The sequence below is a fragment of the Sinohyriopsis cumingii genome, chromosome 5, assembly GCF_028554795.1.
Source record: "Sinohyriopsis cumingii isolate HCF-2022 chromosome 5, ASM2855479v2, whole genome shotgun sequence".
NCBI classification, from domain to species: Eukaryota; Metazoa; Mollusca; class Bivalvia; order Unionida; family Unionidae; genus Sinohyriopsis; species Sinohyriopsis cumingii.
In genome coordinates, this window is record NC_142965.1 from 65,228,075 (window position 1) to 65,236,472 (window position 8,398).

General features: G+C 36.1%; 1 protein-coding gene across 1 annotated transcript in view; it reads right to left on the reverse strand.

Annotated features, from left to right (window-relative positions):
- Positions 1–2,275, reverse strand: part of LOC149799332 (fibronectin type-III domain-containing protein 3A-like) — a 264,342-nt gene extending 262,067 nt beyond the window's left edge. Inside the window, exon 1 of the mRNA XM_089958644.1 lies at positions 2,242–2,275. The gene's annotated coding sequence lies outside the window, so the exon portion shown is untranslated. The remainder of the gene's footprint in view (positions 1–2,241) is intronic.
- Between the last annotated feature and the right edge of the window lie 6,123 nt (positions 2,276–8,398).

Consider the following 8,398-nt stretch of genomic DNA (forward strand, 5'->3'; position numbering starts at 1 on the left):
GAATGGGCTTCATAACTGTAAAATAGGACTCCACAAGCCAATAATAAAGGTTCCGGAATTCAAACCCAAAATGATTAAATGTAACTAGGGTTCTTAAGAAATCAATACAATAAATAAAGAACAAAGATGCACACACATGGAAACATACACACTGTGTTAAAAATAGCATTATTAAGCCTAAGTTTCCACACAAAAATGACTTGCAGACATTAGGCAACAATTTATAACAGGCTTCACATACGGGGGCGCTTACCAGTTAATATGTACTTTTGAGAGTGATGTATGTAAGGTCAAGTAGTTCGCATTTAAAACATACACAATGGAAAGAATGTTGGCATACCTATATGCTACATAAATGTAATGTGGATGATATTTCTTTGGATATTGTACTTTTGGAAATTTTACATGATTTAAGCACAGTGCTAACTAAAATGACTGCTCCCTTGTGTTAAAAAATCAGCCTGAATTAGTCTAAAGTACACTATACATAGCAGCTAATAAAATAGGGAAAATGAACTTTGCCAGACTAGACAATACCAGCTTCTGAAAGTGCAATGAATGATTACCAAATAAATAAAATGTAAAAAAAAGTTATCAGCTCTTTTTTATACAATTTACCTCTGAAGTTCAGGAAGTGAAAATGACCAAGTAGAGCTAGCACTTTTTTGAAAGGTGCACATCTGAAGTAAGGCCAAGCTGTATACTCTATAACCCATATTACACCCATCAATCATACACCAAAATAAAGGGAATTAAGGGTTCTTTGAATTATACCTAAGATATACAAGGTCATTTTTTAAAAAGCCAGTATATCCAGTGAGGAAAGCCGGGGAAATTCTTTATCTTTAAATCCTAACCCTAAGCAAAATATGAAACTGTAGAGCGCCACCTATGTGAAACATGGATCTATGCCACAATAGTGACAGTCACTTTTTCTTTCCTATCTTTTAAGTATTCTTTAAGGTCCAAATTCTGAAAAGTGCTTTCAGGCATAAAAAAGTACAAGCTTATAGCTGCCTTCTTTACTATGAAATATCAGTAATTTTCCCCTGAGAGATTATCTATTTAGCAAATAGTTCCACGCAACATTCTCAAACAAATTTTCCAATTATTTTTTTTCCATCAACCTAATTGGAACCATGCTTGTTAGAAATATGCAATACAAAAAATATTATTAGTTAAAAGTAACTAAGAAAAGAAGAAAAAATTGTAAATATATTATAATAAAATGATTACATTATTTAACTATATTTACCCATAAATATCAATTTACTGCGCATTTACACATCTGAAGATTGCACTTTTTACTTTAAAACAAATATTTAAAAATGAATGCCTTGTACTAGTATAAGGAGATCTGATAAAATAATAATCAAAAAAATCAAAATATTTTTTGAAACAAATATTAAACAAGTAGACAGCTGAGAATTGTACTCTATCTTTTGAACATAAGTATGAAACAAGTAGACAGCTAAAAAGTACGAGATGTGAAAAATGTGAATAATATTATTTAAGATAAACTACCTTTCTTCTTAAAAGTTATATTTCCACAATGGCTTAGTGGTTTGTTTTCGACATTTTTGTTGCTGTCATATAGGACAAACCATTTCTAAATATATGACTGCATCTAGATGACTGATAAATAAAAAATATTTTGCAAAGGTTCTCAGTCCTTCTATTTGTAAACTCAAAACATACAGAACACACACACATACAATGTGCTGATAAATTTGACATTGTGTAATTGGGCAAATTATGACTTCAAAAGTGATAAACAACTGCCCAAACGAGTAGCGAAAATTCCAACATTTTCATACGTCAACATCTTTACTATATCGTGCGAGGCATCAATTATACCCGTTTATAAAAGAAACATTTAAGTAAGCTATTCTGGTAAAGTTCGAACTTTAAACATGCCATAAACTTCACTATATAGTTTCTCAAGAAACTGCGCACAGTCTAGAATTTCAAAATGTTGCACGCACATTGTCATGAAATAGCTTATACCAAACTGTCAACCAACAGCATCTCTACCGAAGGGGGGGGGGGGGGACAAAAGCAGAACGAGTGTCATACGTGTCCATCAAAACTCAAAAGAAAATAACTAATTACAAGTGCAATGCAGTTCATAATTTAAATATTATAACCTCCTCTCATAATATTATGCATTTGGCTGGAGTCTTTCCACTAAAGTATAAATTAAGGACAAACAGCTGAACAATAAATTTATATAGCAATTACCTTCAGACGTTCACCGCCATTTTGAATATCTTTTTAGAGGAAATGTACATGTTGCATTGTGGGAAATGATGCTTTGACATTACGAGAGGCGCATTGAGGATAATTTGACCACCGTCGATGTAAACCAAGAAACAATCAATGTTTAACGAACGTCGGTCATCTATGTGACATATAAATAAATAGTTCTATACTAGCTATTCTACCGACACAACATCAAATATAAATGCGATATATTCAAACGGACAGGTTCTGTGATGCCACTCATTTGCTATGAATGAACACATATCAGACATACCAAAATTACGATAACAGTTTATTGTTCATATTGCGTTATTAGTGTAGTGAAAAGTATATATATATATATATATATATATATATATATATATATATATATATATATATATATATATATATATATAATACATAGCGTAATGCTTACATATCAACATATATAACAAACGTAACTACTTTGTTTGCAAAATGCATGCACATAAGCCATATTAATAATAAAGAAAATGATGACGCTTGAAACTGAAATTAAAATAAATATTTAAAATAATAAGCAAGAGAGCAAGATTTAATTAAAAGAAAGTGGGGAAAATTTTATATTTAAAAAAAATCAAACGCTGTTTGCAACTGCCCTATGGGAGAAAAATATCGACGCAAATGACACTGATATAGGGACTCTGTCCCTGTTCGAATCAGCCTTCAAAAGATAATTTCTCGTCCGTATTTCTTTGGGTAGGCACATTCCGATTCTGACTTCGAGTTAGAAGTTCACTCATTGATCAGTCCGGATCGGTTACCGTGGATTGTCGTTGGGCAAGGTATTTTACTCCAATTTGCATGGGAACTAAATAAAATATTTGTGTTGCTGTGCCGTAAAACACAATGGCAAACCAAACAACCACATACAGTAAACACAAGGGCAAACCAAACAACCACTTATAGCTATGTGTATTTTTTAACAAGTTTCGTACAACTTAAATTTACAAAAATGTATTCAAATATTAATCTATAATTTTCGAGGAAAATACCTGCTGAATGATGAAAAAGATATATAGTCAAATATTGATATAGAATTAAGGTTTGATTTGGTTTGGCTGTTCGATGTGTGCAATCTTCTGGGTAATGGAACGTAATTAATTGTTCATGATACAACGTACACACACACACACACACACACACACACACACAAAACATACATTAAAATAACTTTTCGGATGTAATAAAAGAACAAATATATACGCACGCACAACGCATGGCATGATTTGATTCCACCAAATAACCGAAGGTTTGTGAAGTTGTCTGGACCTATAAGTCTAGGATATCTAAATGACTGAAGGGTTTTGAATTTGTCTGGACCTCTAGTCTAGGATATCTAAATGACTGAAGCGTTGGGAAGTTGTCTGGGCCTCTAGATTATCCAAATGACGGAAGGGCTGGGAAGATGTATGGGCCTCTAGATTATCCAAATGACGGAAGGGCTGAGAAGATGTCTGGGCCTCTAGATTATCCAAATGATGGAAGGGCTGGGAAGATGTCTGGGCCTCTAGATTATCCAAATGACGGAAGGGCTGTGCCTCTAGATTAATTATCCAAATGACGGAAGGGCTGGGCAGATGTCTGGGCTTCTAGGCTGTGTTGAGGCTACTTCTTTTGAATATTGGCAGCTTAAAAGAGAGTTTAGTTGATCACATGTTGGAATTATTGATGTTAATGCGTTTTGACTTATTTTTTCAACATTTTTGCGGCTTTAAGTTGTGTGTGTGTTTTTGTTTTTTTTACTATGCACATTTTGGTCCCATACCAAATGCCTATTACAACGATAATGGCAGAGCTTTCACCTCATTCATGTGACTGGTCATCTCTTAGTAACGGGTGTAAAAATTGAACTAAATAGGTGAATTTTTCGCCCATTCATTAGGCAAAGATTAGCAACTACATAATGGACAAAATACTTGGAAATCCGTGGAGTGAAAGAGAACAAAATCTGGGTCTGATGAAAATAGAAACTGAACGTGTAACCTTCAGTCTTCAGAACCTGGGTCGTCATAACGACATATGTACACTTTCCACGCGATTTAAATACAGTGCTCACAATACAATGATACAATATTTAGTGCTTTGTTTTGTTTCGGTTGAGGGGTGGGTGTTTTTTGGGTGGATGGGTGGGGTGTTTGTTTGTTTTAAACATACAATAAGGTTCTAAAACGGATTTTCTAAACATAAAAATCCCACCTCTTTTTCACTCATTTGTGTTGGGCGGTCAGGCAGCAGTCTAATGGACCAAAAAAGAAACATAGGAACGGACAATACAAAAGACTACACTAGGTATCCTTTCAACCATATGACGTCACAATACTGTTTGGACGCTGTGTGTCTAAAGAACAATTGACACGTGAAATTCGAGAGATATTTCCAATTTATATTATAAATTTGTATCAATTCAGAAAATAGGATACAGACTTTAAAAAAAAAAGTCTGATGGATTTATTTGGTCTCTCAAATGTGTCCCGGTTGCTTTCTAATATATCAGTTTCTTGAAAATCAATGACTTGCAAGAAGACTTTGCAGGCACGTTCCAGCAGCGCTATTATCGACCATTATTATAATAAAAATAAAAAGCTGTCCAGAACGGCTTGAAACAGTCAAGACACAGCGACTGACTTTGCATCTGTTTTGTTTCAAGATGCCTTGACGTCCGAGTCATATCTCTCGTAGATTATCGCCAATAAAATGAATTTTTCAACAGTCTACTGGGATCACTGATATGCAGTGACAGTTTGACAATTGTATAATGATCATGTTAGTACGGGTTATCAAAATTGCCTCTTCCAATCAATATCCAGTCTACATGTGCATTAAGTCCCGGTTAAAAATTATGACTTTTTATTAACATAAAAACTAGGGCAAATTATTATAAGTCTTGATTGGATATCAGGAAATCATTACTTGGTGAAACATAGAGTCCAGATTGGATACTTATTAGCAGAATATTACTAGGTGAAACACTGAGTCTATGCTCAGTCTATACTTGGTCTCTATAGTTGGATACTTTATTGGAGCACATTGCTGGGTGAAAAGCCGCGGCAAAACTGGATACTTTATCAGGAGAACATTGGTAGTTGAAACACCAAGTCTAGACTGGATAATTTATCAAGAGAACATCGCTAGGTGAAACACGAGTCCAGGCTGGATACTTCTTCAGGATAACATTGTTAGGTGAAACACCTTGTCTAGATTGGATACATTGACAGGAGAACATTATTTGTGAATCTCTGAGAAAAGAAACAATCGAATAAGTGAACAAACAGATAATGGAAATACAAATATGGACAGAAAAAAATACAATTATTAGATGAATGAATGACAACTGATTCTCTGTAAGTAATATTAGCCATAATATAATCACCAATATAAAATACATAAAGGAGTCCGTCTCGTTAGGCTCAAAGATAATTATCAGGCAGTTGATCTCATTTATTTTTAAACCTTACCTGCCTGTAAGGCTAGTAAAGAAAATGAGACAAAAACGCACGTTTAGATTATCAGCTTTAGCAAGCAATTCTATGCGATGAGATCCTGTAGCGTAATTTGCCACACTGATATATAAGAACACAGGCGCACATATAACCAAAAGGCAGGGTGGGTAATTCTCCAACTGTACACGCAAATGCTAGCGAAACAAATAAAGCATCTTTTATAGAAAATAACATCCCGTGGAGTCATATACAAGGAATGAACTGAGCCTTGTAGAGAACCGACAGCAGATTCATGAAAATAGCCAAAATATTTGGGAGATATATATTGTGGTCAATACATGTTTTACCATGGTACCAGAATGTGTGGAAGATGAAACTCATGGAGCTGGGGCCTTTAATACAGTATGTATGGACGCTGATTTTATCCACAATAAGCCAGAAGTATGCTAACTGTAGTGATACTGTATTCAAAGAAGAAATGCATTTTTCTCCGCATCAGCGTACATAAATCCTGTTTGCCTTCCTGGTCGGAGGACTTCTAGCTTCAAAGAATCGTTGACAGCTTCTGGTAGGACGTGCTTATTTTGCATGGGTGTCCTGGGAAAATATTTCTTAAAGATTTCTATCTCATAAAGATGAATAAATATTGTCAAAGGTACCTCATGAGTGGAAACACAGCTGAAACACAGAAGGATAACAAGACCACTTTAAAGGTAGTGACAAGGACTTCACAACATAATGAGTTTGGCTTGAATATGCCAGACTTGTAACGATGTCCCAAACTAGAACGCATAGGTTTGTTGATTTTGTTCCCTTTGCTTGTAGTTCGCTAACCCACATATTGTACGGCACTATCAACACTACCTTGCAAGAGGTGGCTGAGACCAACCCCACCCCCACCCAAAAATGAACGTGAAAGAAATAGGACGTTTTAAAGTTTTCTTTATGATTTGGTACTTATAATTATGCCCTGAAAACGCAGAAAATGTAGGCGCTTTCAGGGGTTTAAATCCCGGGGCTACCAACAGGGATTCCATTTCACAGACCCTTGCTTCTTGCCTATTGTCACTTCCTCACCACACACGATATTTTTGGGATCCACCGTGCAAAAGTAAACATATTATATGCTGCTAACTGCAGCAATGCGGGGCAACCTCTTGGTTTTTCACTCGTCCGTTCGTACTGTTGTCTCCGGGTTAAGGATTGGTCGAAATGGTCAAGAGGCGTTGCTATTCCCCGTATACTGCTAATCGTTATCTAACACACACCTTTGAAAATATGTTAAATCAGTTGTGAGTAGACTGTCGTTATTCAACAGTCCCGAAATTGGCACCATCGAGACAGTGGTGTCATTAGCAGTTAATCTTTATGTGATTGACACAGACCCAGTAGTGTGATTTAGCAGTTAAAACTTTCGTTCTTTACACCACGCCATCAGTGCCATTATAGCAGTCAACGTTTATTTGTTTTACATCAGTGGTTCCCACACTTTTTCGGTCCACGGCCCCCTTGGTTATCCTCAGCGCCTCCTACCTTACCCCGTAAAAAGCATTCATCATTAGAGCCCCCACCACCTCAGTAATCCCCCAGCCCACCCCCCCACGGGGTGGTACCACTCACTATGGGAACCACTGTTTTACACCAAGCCAGAAGTGTCATTAGCAATTAACGTTTACGTGCTTTACTTCCAGCAAGTAGTACCACTAGCAGTTAACGATTGCGTGCTTTACACCGAGCCAGTAGTGCAAATTAGAAGTTAACGTTTACGTGCTTTACACCGAGCCAGTAGTGCAAATTAGAAGTTAACGTTTACGTGCTTTACACCAAGCCAATAGTGCAAATTAGAAGTTAACGTTTACGTGCTTTATGCACATCCTAGACGCAACGTATCAACCGCTGAATTTTAAAGGTTACTCGGTGGTAAAAACGTTGTTATCTATTATCCGCTGATTACTTTGATACGAATTGTTCAATTAAAAAATTTGACGAATTCATTTTGAAGAGAGCAGCAGACACCATCCCTAGACTGATCAATTAACATCATATCTGACAGCGCCTTGTTGACTATAAACTCTAACTGAAAGAGAAGGCCAATTCATATTTCATAGGAATATTGCACTCAGCGACTTCTCCACCAGAAAGTCGACCACATTAGTCACAGTCAATGCAGGTAGCGTGCGAAACTGGTAGACTTTCCCTGGTTCCAAAATATGTGGCATCCACGGGACGACAGTGAATAAAACGATAATGTCTAGGCTGTTAATAAATTCGCTCGTTTTGAATTCATTGCTGGACTGATCCAGTCCAATGACAAAATACGACGGTTCTTTTTCTATAGATAACGATGTACAAAGATGCAGAGATATGTAACTATGTCAGAACCTCTCTGCAAATGCACATATCTTGTGCTTTAAATTGACATCCTACCAGACAAGGTGTATATATATAGTTTGTAACGTGTCGGTGCGATATGCCGTTGCATTATGCTACGACAGAATATGGGTCTTTGTTGTTTCCAGTTTGACGACTTATAAGCGAATAATGACGGTAGTGGGTACATTGACCAAACCACTGAAATCTCATCCTAATGTTTATTTCCTTGATTAAAAATAACAATTTTCTAATTCTATCCGTATTTAAGAGGATATAATTTGATCAGTCGTTTCAGTCTG